The sequence below is a fragment of the Elaeis guineensis genome, chromosome 9 (genome assembly GCF_000442705.2).
Source record: "Elaeis guineensis isolate ETL-2024a chromosome 9, EG11, whole genome shotgun sequence".
In the NCBI taxonomy this organism is placed as follows: Eukaryota; Viridiplantae; Streptophyta; class Magnoliopsida; order Arecales; family Arecaceae; genus Elaeis; species Elaeis guineensis.
In genome coordinates, this window is record NC_026001.2 from 5,477,545 (window position 1) to 5,491,297 (window position 13,753).

General features: G+C 37.5%; 1 pseudogene; it reads right to left on the bottom strand.

The window, feature by feature from the left end:
* Positions 1-2,418: 2,418 nt before the first annotated feature.
* LOC109506257 (protein S-acyltransferase 8-like) lies at positions 2,419-12,902 on the bottom strand (annotated as a pseudogene).
* Between the last annotated feature and the right edge of the window lie 851 nt (positions 12,903-13,753).

Consider the following 13,753-nt stretch of genomic DNA (forward strand, 5'->3'; position numbering starts at 1 on the left):
TCAATACATGAAGAGGGTTTTACTGACTGCCCTCCTAGCACTCCACGCTTACATATGAATAGAAGTTGATAGCAAATCAAATAGACGTTGGTATCTCTCTTAATTTTTGTGTTAATTATTAGACTAGTGTGTCAGTTATATGTCAACCATAAATTATAGATTTAAGGTTCTATATATCAATGCATGCAAATATCTTTATTTATGCGACTAAAAATTATTATTCAATTATAAATATATATTCAACAGTAGATATTTTATGTATGTGTATGCTTATATGTGTACATGTCAGTATGAAATATATGTATGTATATGTGTATGCATATATTATCCAGTCATGATGTTAAAGACTCTTGCAGCCTGAATAACTTTCGTGTCAAGTTTTTTAATTTTTAAACTATGGTTTGAACTCCTCAAGCCGCATGAAGTAATCAACGTACATATTTAGCAATCCATTTTTTTTTAATAAAACAGTAATCCTAATACATTTATAGAACGAACTAAGGATTAGTTACCTGCCGACTACCTACACAAATTCCAAAAGAGGCCATACGAATAACTCCAAGACCTCCTCATGGAGCAGGTTATAATAACTGGGCCAGACACCTCCGGTACACCAGCTATATTTGTACCAAGAAAAACTACAAGAAAGGAACAATAGCACAGAAAACATTATGGAAAACCTTTTTTTTTTGATGGAAATGGTGGCGGAAAGGCCAACCCAGAATTTCTTGAACATTAAAAATTACAGAATCAAGGGATAAGAATATACAATTCAGGTGCAAGCTGACAGCAGCTGAAGGAAAACAGGAAAAAAACAAAGAAACAGAGATGGCAGAAGAATTCAGTCCAAATAAAAAACACAGCAAGAGCATGGAAGGATGAAACAGAAGTAGGAGAAAAACAGCAAAGGTGAATCAAAATTAAGAGAGCCACTGCAGTATAAAAGATAAGATATATAGGAGCAGATACACCAGGAGGTGTGAAGATCTTTCATCAGGATGAACAATAGATAACTCAATTTTCAGACTTCCTGGAGGCCAATTCGACACCATGTTGCACCTTCTGAAATTCAGAATTAGCACCATACAGAAAGAACAATGCCTTCACTGCCAGATCAGTAAGACCCTTGAAACAAACTTCTACACAAACATCAAGCAAATGAGAAGGCAGGAAATGGCTTTTAATTTCTTTTACATGCATAAAACAAATACATAAACCTGCTAACTCTAGAAAAATCGAACTTGCCATACCTAGGAATTGAACCCCTTACAAGATGGCCCTAGCATTCTTTTCTATCTCCTTTGCCTCCTTAGGAAGGACATCATGGACCAATTCCTTGATAGCCTCAAACATATCGGCCAGATTCACACTTGGCTAGTATACTTTCCTTTCTGCATCCCGCTTTCGGTGATTGAAGAATTTGTGGCAACCGCATCAGGTGAGGTCTCCCAGCTCCCACTTGTCCTTCCCCAGCCTGAGTGCCTCGTGCCAGACCTTGTGATGAGTAATTACAACTGTAATGAATCCTGACACAAGCTCAGAACCAGACACTGCACTCTGAAACCCATTGTTCTTTCTACCACCGATCTCCTCATCAACCACTTCGTAGTTATGGTGCTGGGAGATCTTCAGTAGATCCCCACCAACTTCAAGGTCATCTTCGCCACCTGTTTCATGTTCCATGCTCCTGAAATCGCAGACAGGTGACTGTCTCATGACTTCCTCTTGTGCGTAGGCACCGAATTTGTTTCTGAAGGTTTTATTCTCGATCAAAATAATTGCAAGAAGTTTCTCAACCAACCTCGGTCATAGACATTGGGCCTGTTGTCAGCCCTGTATCGGAAATTCTCGTAGGAAGTCGATAAAGAAGTATAAATTCACATGTTATTGCCACATTATGTCAATCAATAGAATTTGGATAACAAGGCACAAACTTAACAAAACTAGGATTTCATTAGCAAGAGAGGAGAAAGAGATGCCTAGCATTTTTTTCTGAATAATCTACCATTACAGTTGTGCCTGTGATCTTCCACCAAATCATTAACATGGTTTCAGTGAGAAGCATTTGGAGAAGCTGGTCAACATTTTTTTTTCTCAATTTATTAATATAATCATTTGGAATCACTATTTTGTTAAGTGGTAAATTCATTTTTCATGCACCAGATCATTTTTGACATACTGCTCCGATGAAAACATACTGAATAACTTAACAACTCAAGAGCTACAAGTATATAAGAACGGATCATTCATCATAATAAAAAAGATAGGTCGAATGCTGTTTAAAACTTCAACATAAGCAAGACAACCAGCCTGTTCCTGTAATTCATTTTAATAGAGGCTAGAAATCGATGAAAGTTGTATCGCTTGTTGTGACAGAAAAAGCCTATTGGAACATACATGTTCCAAAACCTTCAAAAATCAACTAACTGAAAAGCTAAAATTGATGCAAGCAGACCACATGGTTATAATACTTAGGCCAGTGCAACTGCTGAATAATTGAAGTATGTGAATCAAAGGGTAAATGCTACACAAAGGAGAATCACTAGACAGCAAGTCCAATTCATTGCCAAACCAGGGGAAGTGATGACCAAAGTGTTCTGCACAATTATTGCAAATTGACCTTTGTGAACAACGAGGTGGACGGTGAAGCAAGCCGGTGTCACAATATTTAATTTTTTCAGGCATGCCATGAACCGATACATCTGGTGCATGGGAATTGCAGATATGGTCTATGCCTTCCACCAACCTTAAGAGGAATTGGAATATCATGAGAGAACTCTCCCTCCGAAGGATGAGAAGCATGTGGTATGATGCCTGGATCTTGCGCTGAAGCAACAAGGAGCAGCACCAGTATCCAGGCTACATCAGACCAATGACCACAAGTATTTCCATCGAAAGACAGAGACCTTTATGGATCAAATTAGGCTATAGTGACATTAAAGAAAATAAATATATAAAAGTTTCATATGAAGTGTGGAAGACTAACATAGGTAGTAAATACTGTTGCAACCACCAACACTGCATATCCTGCTTCATGTGCAGGAAATTTGCGGCGAAGTTGTCTTGCAACAAATACACAAAAGATCGCAATGGGCACAACTACAAGTGAAATGGTGATGAGCAGTGACCAGGCATTGGGTCCCAAGTATTAATACCTCCCTCCAAAAGAACCTCCGCAAAAGAAGAAATAAGTGCAATATGGCTGCTCCTGAACGGCAATAACAGAGAAAAATAAGCATCATCAGAACTTGTCATGTTAATGCTACTTGAAACAACATAACTTCACATTTATGCTTCACGAGCCAAAATAAAGCCATGACCATTTTTTGGTATTGGTAGATATTAGAACCCTTGAAATCTCATTCCCCAATATTATTATCAAGCATATGCACTAGAAGTGCTCAATTCATAACCGTAAGCTATATCTTAGTGATGACCACCCTTTCTTGAGATTTTCCTTATGGACTGTTTTACAGTGTCTGCATTCACATCCCCGATCCCCCAAAACACTTGCCAAGAAGGGCTCAATTCATAACCATAAGCTATATCTTAGTCGACAACATAAATTCTTCTCCTTGGAACCTCATATCTCGCTCCCAAATTAAAAAAAAAAAAAAAAAAATCATTCGATATCCACTTCAACTTAATCACCACAGGGACAGAAATTCTAAAGATTAACATGTAGCACATTGAACAAATGGATGTCATTAATTTTTCTGGGGTAGAAACATATGCTTTCATCCCACAAATGCTCTATCAAGCCTCTCTATCACAGGATCCTAGTCTCAATAACTCAAACTTCCCAATGGTAATTGTAAAACATTGTGCTTGACAAGAAGCTTATTGACCATAAACTCTGCACTGTCAATGCTTGGCCTAGCAAATCCTTGTCCATGGAACCTACAATGGTCCACCATGATCTTTTACTCTCTTTTCTCCATTATAATTACCATATTATAATACATATGACCCCATAACATTACCAAAGCAATTACTATAGACCTCTTAATTTATCGCAATTATGCCTTATTATTCATTTATTTATGCCCCTACCAGCCCCCTCCATCTCCAACGTGCAATTGGACTCTCAAATTGCACCATACAGAGTGAACCCTAGCATCAACTTGGTTATATTTTGAACTATCCCTTGATATTCCTCGGCAAACTTCTCTACCTTTTCATGACAAATCCTTCATGATACTCTGCTCATAAACAATTCTCCTTCATTTATACGACCATTGCAGACATCACTTGTTTCACAAGATTTCTGCAACCATTGTTGATATATAACTTTCCTATTCCCCTTCATCTTACATGGGTTGCCACAGATGAAATAGTTAGCCCAAATGAATAGAGGTACATACCATTCCGTTTTGAGAACTTGTGGTCCACATATCCTAATTTGGAATAGCAGATTAAATCCTGGTAGATGGCCTGTCCAGGTGACACGGACGAAGGGAAGAACCTGGTATTTAAACTTCGTGACCTCCATGCAAACCTTAGGAGGTGGAGTGCTGTGCATGTGGGTAATATTAAATAGAAGAAAAAAGAGTTAATAAATGGTATCCCACAGCTGGATGGAATGGAGGAGGATAGACCCTTAAACACCTTAGAATAGGAGAAAAGAAGGAACTTAAAGTCTCAATTAGCCCACGTCCTATTCCAAGGAGAACTCTACCGGCAACAAAGATCCCAAAGTCAGTGGATCAAGGAAGGTGGCCATAATTCTAGATTCTTTCACTTGAAGGCATCCAAGAGGCGAAGGAAAAATACTATAAACAATATCACTGCTAATGGAAGGTTGTTGCATCACTTAGACGATGTCCACCAAGCTTTTCATTCCCACTGCTCCACCTTGTTTGGTTCCAGTAGTGCTTCATTGGTTGAGGTTCGATGGAGGGAGTTGTACCTCAAAGGTAAAATTGATCATCAACATTTGGAGCAAGATATTGCTGCAATAAAATAGATTATTAACGGCAAAAATTTTTCATCACTAATAATCAATTTTCGTCGTTAATACATATTAGTGATGAAATTTTAGTCGCTAATATTTCGTCGCAAATAATCTCGTTGTTGATGATATTTTACGATGAAAAAAAATTTCGTTGCTAATAAAAGATATTTACAACGAATATTTTTCATCGTAAAAAAAAAGAAAAAATTTAATTAAAAAAAAATATTTACGACGAAAAAATCGTCGGTGATAAATAAAAAATTAATAGCGATGAAATTATTTTCGTCGCTATTATTTTAAAAAATTTTAGCGACGGAAAATTTATATCGCAAAAAAATTTTTTTGCAATGAAAATAATTCGTCACTATAAATTTAATAAAAAATAAATAAAATTGAATAATATTAGTGTCGAAAACTTTCATCGCAAACAAGATAATTTCCGACATAACTTTACGTCACTAATAATTATTTACGACGAATAATTTTTCATCATTGTTAATTATATATTTATTGATAAATTAAATTATGTTAGTAAAATATTTTTGATAATGAATATTTCATCGGGAATAATTCCGTCGCTAATAATTTAGTCATATTTTTTTAAAAAAATTTATGAATATATATATTTTAAATTTATATGTAAAATATTTTTTATAAATTAAAAAAATTAAAATAAAAAATTTATACAATAAACTAATAAATAAATTTTATTATTTTATTATATTAAATTAAAATTATAAGATATTTGAAATAAAAAAAAGTATATCAATAAGCCATCAAATATCGGTATCTGGAGAACAAGCTAGGGATGGGGAGCACTCGACGGAGCTTGGATCGATGATGGAGCTCGGATCGACCTGCTGCTGCCTCATCAGCTGTATCGTCTGCTTTATCTGCGTCATCCACTCCATCATTTGGATCTGAAAGCGCTGATAGTTGTCGATGTGTGTAGCCAACTCCTGAGCTCACTGTCGATCTTCGGCAGCCTGCTGTCGATCCTCGACAGTCTGCCCTGCACCTCCGTCAGCTGAGCCTGGTATGTAGAATGGATCTCAGCTCTAGATGATCGTGAGGGTGAAGGAGCAGTGATCCCATGTCCTAGACCCCTAACATAACAGGATCTCGTACCGAGCATCCGATCATAGATCTCATCATCTGTGGGTGCGGTCGAGCCCTCAGGGATAGGCTGGGATCTCATGTCGGTCATATAATTCTGAAAATAAAAATTAGAGTTATTTTAATTTTTTTAATAAAAATCAAATTGTGAATGAAAAAATAATTGAAAAAAATTTACAAAGAGCTCCTGGCTCCCCATCGTCCACTCCCCCGACCGTCGCTGTTGGGTCCGTTAGTAGACATCGATCTTACCAAGAAGCTCGCCACTCTCAACATCTCTTTGCAATTTGAGAATTAATTAAAAAAAAATTAAATAATTAGAGAAATATATCCTAATTAGAAATTAAAAAAAAACTACCATGTGCTCCATGTGGCGAGCAAATGATCTCGAACCCTCATAATGCGGCACGGTCTGTCTCGTCCGATTCATCGCATTCTGGGCACATCGTCTCTGTAAAATTAGCAGTAAAATTAGTAGATAACAAATTTAATTTAAGAATAAATGATTAAGTCATTAAAGTCTAAAAATAAAGTTTAGACGTGTAACCTGATATGTCGGATTCTCGTAACGTCGGTATATAGTAGTCCAATCATCGATGGTGATGCTATCATAGGGCTGCAGCCGTGCTGCCTCTTGTCCATGAGCCTGCACCACCTGGTACCAATGCTGATGTATGTAATGGCGATAATCTCTGAAATGCAAAGATAGATGGGTGTCGACTGCTCACCTCACACGATCATCCTCAAAATCGACGATGTCAAATACACCTTGTGAATAATAAATATTAGAAGAATACTATATAAATTAAATATTCATAATATAATTTATTTTACCTGTAAGTGGGTGTAAAAAATCTCTCTCTGAGCTGGAATAACGTGACGCCAATTGAAGAGCGTCACGGGGGCATAGCTGCGGCATATGATGTCCAGCTCGGTCTGCCATGGCTCACACCATCTCCTAATGGGTCCGGTGTAGCTGACCGGTATCTGGATCCGGAGATGCTATCCCGGGTGCTCGCATCTCCAATGCTCTAAAGCAAGGTTCTTTGATGGACCTCGCCCTCGTTTGATCACCGATGTAAACTGACCTGAAACAACAATAAATAAATCGTTAGTATGATCCAAACAAAAGAATCAAATTTCATTATATATAAAGTGTAATAATTAATACCACTGGGACCAGCCTCACTGGGACCCACCTCACTGGGATCCGTCTCACTCATACCCAGCTCACTGAGACCTGCCAGTGCAGGACCCTCTAACACTGGAGCCGGTGAGGCAACGGAGATTGATGAAGGTGCCTCAACCTCCGAGCTATCTGTAGGTAACTATGAACGCGACCGTCGTTGTTTGTCTCCTGGTGCCATATCTGTAGGAATTGAGATGTAAATAAATATAATCTTAAATAATAATAATAAAAATTAAATAACATTCTAATGAATATAATTATATCGCATACCATTATTGCAACACAAAATTAAATGAAGAATAAAGATCTACTCATCAATATTCGTATCTTCTTCGATGAGTAGATCCTCATCCGAATCACAGTAATCGATATATGTATCGTCTTCTATCTCATCATTATTTATGAACTGATCGTCGCCCTCTGACTCATCCAGATTAAATACAAAATCAGCTTCAACTTCGTTGGACAGGAGATTAGCCCTATTCAAAGGTGCCGTTACAAGTTCTTCATCAATCAAAAACTCGACTAATATTTGTTCTTCTTGCTGAAAAGCTTTCTCTTCATTTAAATCCAAAATTTCATCCATCTCTAATCAAATTGGTATGTCATATATGTCTCTAGGTGTTATTTTTTGTACGACATATCAATTACCTCGATACTTTAGATCCTTCAAATATATTATTTATTTCGCTTGAGTTGCTAATATATACGGCTCATTTTGGTACCATGTTCGTGCAAGATTTATACTGATAAATTATGAATCGATATGAATCCTGATCTTGTTATTACTAATATCCCACCATTCATACTGAAACAAAAATACAGAATTATTGGACCCATACTTTAGTTCTATGATATCTACCAGTACACCATAATAATCAATCTCTTCTTCTTTATATCCTATTGTAGCAATTCAACTATTCTGAGTCTGTTATTGCATCTCAAGTTTTCTTGTGTGAAATCTCATTCCTCCAATGATACAAGATGTGTAGTGATTAACCCTTCGATCGGGACCACATGCTAAATTGTGCAACTCATCGGTTGCACCCGCTTCTTTATTGAAATACTTATGTTTCATCTGCATCATAAGATAAAAAATTATGTTGGTTGAAATAATAATATTTATAAGTAAATAAATAACATATCACTAATACAACTTATAAAATTATCAAATTATTTTGCAAATTCTCTCCTACGTCGATCATCGGCATCCGTATTATTCTTTTTACATAGTATACTCTTGTGCTCGCTGCAAGAAGTTACAATTTTTAATTTTACACCGATATAAAAATTTTTTTTGATCATTAAACAGTATCATAAGATGATACTTACTCAATAAAATCTTCAATTTCTTCATAATTATTTAGAACATAAAAATATATCTTGGATAGCTCGTTCATGTCTATAAATTCATATTTTCTTGCAGCAATAGGTCGAACCGTTTGTTTAAATATAGACAACGTTATTTTATTGTCACCCCATTCACGTCTGTATTATGATCTGCATGATTGAATCTTATTTCGATATCATCAAGATACATTGAGCAGAATGTGATACACTCGGTAGCTATATATGCTTCCGCTATAGATCCTTCGGGCCTTGCTTTATTGCGTACATACTTTTTTAAGGTGCACAAAAATTTATAAATAAAAATAAATTTTAATTTTAAAAATATATTTACATCTTATAATTGATATGATAAAATACGTATAATTTTTTTACCTTTCAATAGGATACATCCATCGATAATATACCGATCCGACCAAAAGAGCTTTCTTTGGAAGATGGACAGACAGATGCACCATAACATTAAAAAATGATGGTGAAAATTTTTTTTTAACTTACAAAGAATGAGTACGATATCCTTCTCTGATTTTTTAAATAAGTTAATCTTCAATTTTCGGCAACATAGTTCTCGAAAGAAAACTTCCAGCTCAATCAATGTAGTTTGAACATCACTACCCAAACAGCCACAGATGACCACAAGAAGTAAATATTGCATCATCACATAGAGTCATGACTTTTCATGCCAGAGATATTATCGTCGTTGTTCCCGAACACAGCGATACGTTTGAAGCATATGCATCAAAAAATTTTACGATTTTGAATAATTTACAGAAATTCTTTTTTTCCTCTCCAAACAGTGAATAACATGCGGGTGGCATAAAAAATCTCTCACCTCGATGAATTAAATACAACTCCGATCGGATTCTTGTTTTCTATAAATCAAGACGAGCTTTTGTACCATCTTTTATTTTTTTTGAAATATTCAATACAGTATCGAGATATTATCACAAATATTCTTTTCAATGTGCATTACATTTAGATTATGATGTAGTAGCTGCTTTCAATATGGTAGTTCGAAAAAAATACTTCGCTTCGTCCAATTCAGTTCAGCTTCAGTATGCTTCCGCTTGCGAATATCCGATATTTTTTCAAATTAAAGATTTTCAATGACTTCAAGTTGTTCTAAAATTTCTGCTCCACTTAACTCCTTGGGTGGCGGACGTCGATCAGACTTACTATCAAAGAATTGGTTATAACGGATTCTCCAAGAATGATTAGCAAGAAGAAACTGCTGATGACCTATGAAACATATTTTCTATCCGTGCTTTAAATGTAAGGTGGATGCATCTCTATTGCATATTGAACATGCCAGATATCCTTTGGTGCTCCATTTAGATAAGTTTTTATATGCTGAAAAATTATTTATAGTTCATAAAATCAAAGCATGTAATTTAAAATTATCTCGACTCACAGAATCATACGTCTGCACCCCATTTTTTCATAACTCCTTCAGATCATCAATTAAAGGTTGTAGATATATATCAATTTTATTACTTGGTATTTTCGGATCCGAAATCAATAGTGACATAAAAATAAATAATTCTTTCATGCACTTCCAAGGTGACACATTATATATAACTAGCATCACAGACCACATACTGTAAGAGGTACTCATATTGCCAAAGGGATTAAATCCATTTATCGTTAGACCAAGCCTGATATTACACGGGTCACTCATAAAGTATGAATGCTTTGCATCGAAGTCTTTCTACACTAAAGAGTTGGTCGGGTGGCCAAGTATGTTCTCCTCCGAAATTCGCTGCTCATAATGTCATCTCATTTCTTCAGCTGTCTTTGTGGATATATACAATCTTTGAAATCTTGGAATCAATGAAAAATATCTCAAAATCTTTTGAGGTATCTTCTTTCCTTTTCTATTATCGATTTTGTATCTAGGCTCACCGTAATTCGGACATTCAGTTACTTGTTTGTTATCCTTATAAAATAATATGCAGTCATTTTTGCAGGGATGTATAGGAGTATAGCCAAGTTTCATTTTTTGCATGTATATATTTGCTTCAGAATATGATTTCGACAGTCTCTCTCCATCGAGCAGAGTTGCTTTAATCAATGTTAAAATTTGATCAAATGACTTTTGACTTCATCGATTCACGATTTTAATATGAAGTAATTTTATTAAAAATTCTAACTTGAAAAATTTTGTACAATTTAGATAAAGTGGCTCTCGTGTATCCGTTACAGCTTTGCAAACTGTTAAGAAGTTCTTTCTACCTCAAGCTGGATATTATGTTCACGATTAGAATTGCTTTCAGATACAGTAATATTCATACGTATATTCGAATAAGCACCTTGATGTAATTCATCTAACAATTCTTCTATACCACTATGTTCAACAGGTCCATTAGCATCACTATCATCTTCAGTATTGTCATCGTCGCACACCATCTCATTCGGATCACCCTCCTCATGCCATATCCAACAAGTATACTTCTTATCCATACCATATTGTAGCAAATGCTCCTCAACAAGTGTTATGTAATGATATACCATATTGACACATTTTTTACATGGACACTTTATCCGACTAGCACTGTCAGCCTTATGCTATGCAAAGTCAATGAAATCTCGAACTCTTTTTTGATATTTAGGAAAAAAAATATCTCTAGCATTCATCCAACTTTTGTTGATATTTATCTAACAATAAACACAAAATCATTAACAACCAAAAAAAGTTTCATGGTATTCAGGATCTCGATCTGAATTTCGGACTGAATTGCATTTCGAATTTCAACCAAAATCTTGATCCGGATCCACATCCAGACCACTTCATACAAAATAACACATATTAAAAAAGACATGCAGACTGAATATTAACACAGAAAATGTGTGGCCCTATCTCTTTATGAAGTAAAAATATATGATTCTATCCTTTTCAAATCATTACTAACAGGTGTGGCCCTATCCCTTTCAGAAAAGTAATAATCTCATTATTGTTATTAGTGGATATTTCATCTTATTTTTATGAAAATTTCGACAGCATCTTTTCATGGTTCTCTAAGTATATGATGTGGATATGGTGCCCATGCACTCTATCCACCATATATCTGAAGAACAATGGATAGATAATTACTGAATACTATATAATAAAATAAAATATTAACTATTAACAATAATAATATTATTATTTTTTAAAAAAGTTCGAATACTGGATATCCAAGTTTCGATCTCGATGAAGATCGAAATTTGAACGAGAATCTACGGCTCAATGTAATTTAAGTACTATCTTTGAACGTGCATTTGAAGATGGATTTTTAATTTATCAAAAAGGAATAACTTTGTATTGAAATTTTTTGATCAAAAATTTCAATAGAGTTTTCTCTAAAATAAAAATATTTTTTTTATTTATAATTTCAGCAGCATACAAAACAGCACATAAAATAATTTAATTGTAACAAGTAACAGCAATGTGCATTGTGTTAGTGAAAAAATAATTAGTCAAATAATTAACTAACTTCAGCAGTAACACTAAAAAATAATATGCAATAATTATAATAATTTCAGCATCATATTTCATCCTCATGAAGACCTGGCCTGACCTGCCCCATCCTGACCCCACCTGCCCTAGCCTGGCCCGACGCGGATCGAACCCAACCCGACCCGACCTGACCCGCCCCGGCTCCACCCGACCCAGCTCCACCCAACTTGCCCCAACCCGACCCGACCCGACCTGTCCAAAATCGCCCCATCCCGACCCGAACTGGAACCGACCATGCCTGGACCCTACCATCCCCGACCCGCCCAATCTCGGCCCGATCCGCCTCAGCTCGACCTGACTCGACTTGGCTCCACCCCACCAGCCCCAGCCTGACCCAACCCTGCCTGACCCGCCCTGCCTGGGCTCCACCGTCCCCGACCCCAGCCCAACTTGACCCGGCTCCACCCGACTCATGCCAGCCCGATCGGACCCGGCCCGACCGACCCCATCCAGGCCCGACCCACCCCAACCCAGGTCCGACCCACCCAAACCCATGCATGCCCGACCTGCAGGCCTCGCGGCCTACAAGCCACGCGTAACCGGCCCACCATCCCCGGCACAGCTGCGCCCTGGCTCGCCATTACCGGCTTCGGCTCTGGCTCGTCGGCCCCGGCCCGACCCGCAGGCCCCGGCACAGCCACGATCTGACCCCATCTCGGCTTGCCATCGCCATCTCCGGCTTTGGCTCGCTGGCCCCGGACCCGACCCCTCCTTGGCCTGCTGTCATCGGCCCAGCTTGCAGGCCCCAGGACGCAGGCCCCACATGGCTGCGGTCCACCGTTCCGACCCAGGCGCGCCATCCCCGGCACACCGACTGTCGCACATTGGCCCCGTGCCGTTCCTCATCCCCGTTCGTAGCCCGAACCCACCCCCCAAAAAAAATGAAGAGTTGATGTCGCCAGCTTCAGGTTCATCGGCCCCGGCCCGTCCTCGACCCACCGTCGCTAGCCCGGCACGCAGTTCCAACATGGCCGCGGCCCGCAGTCCCTGCCCAGGTGCACCGACCTCGGGTCGTTCTCCATCCCCGTCCCTAGCTCAAACCCACCCCCCAAAAAAAAAGATGGAAGTCGACTCACCTCGGCGGCGGCAGCGGTGGTGGAGGAAATCGGGACGGCGGAGGAAACTGGAGGCACGCGGGATGCCGGGAGGTAGGGGAGGAAGCTCGCGGGAGGTGGAGAAGAAGCCAGACTGCCGGGGGGGACGAGGAAGAAAAATGGATTTTCGATGGGAGTTGATGGGATGCGGGGTATTAGCGACGTAAATTTTCATCGCTAATAATAATTTTTTGTCGCAAATAATTTGAACAAAAAAATATTTGTGATAAAACATAAATTTTCGTCGCTAATAATTTTCATCAAAAAAAAATTTGCTGGAAAAATTCACCCCCTAGGAAAGTATTATTTACGACAAAAATATAGTGTTTTATCGTTAATTACATAATTAGCAATGAAAATTTTTTTTCGTCGCTAATAATCAATAAAAAATAATTTCTTCTGATCAAGTCTTGTTCTCCATATTATTTTCTTCCATTTATTTTTCATTCATCTTTTAGCCACAATAATGCAATAATATATGTATATATGTGTATGTGTGTGTGTATATATATATATATATGTATATATATGTATGTATATGTATATATGTACACATA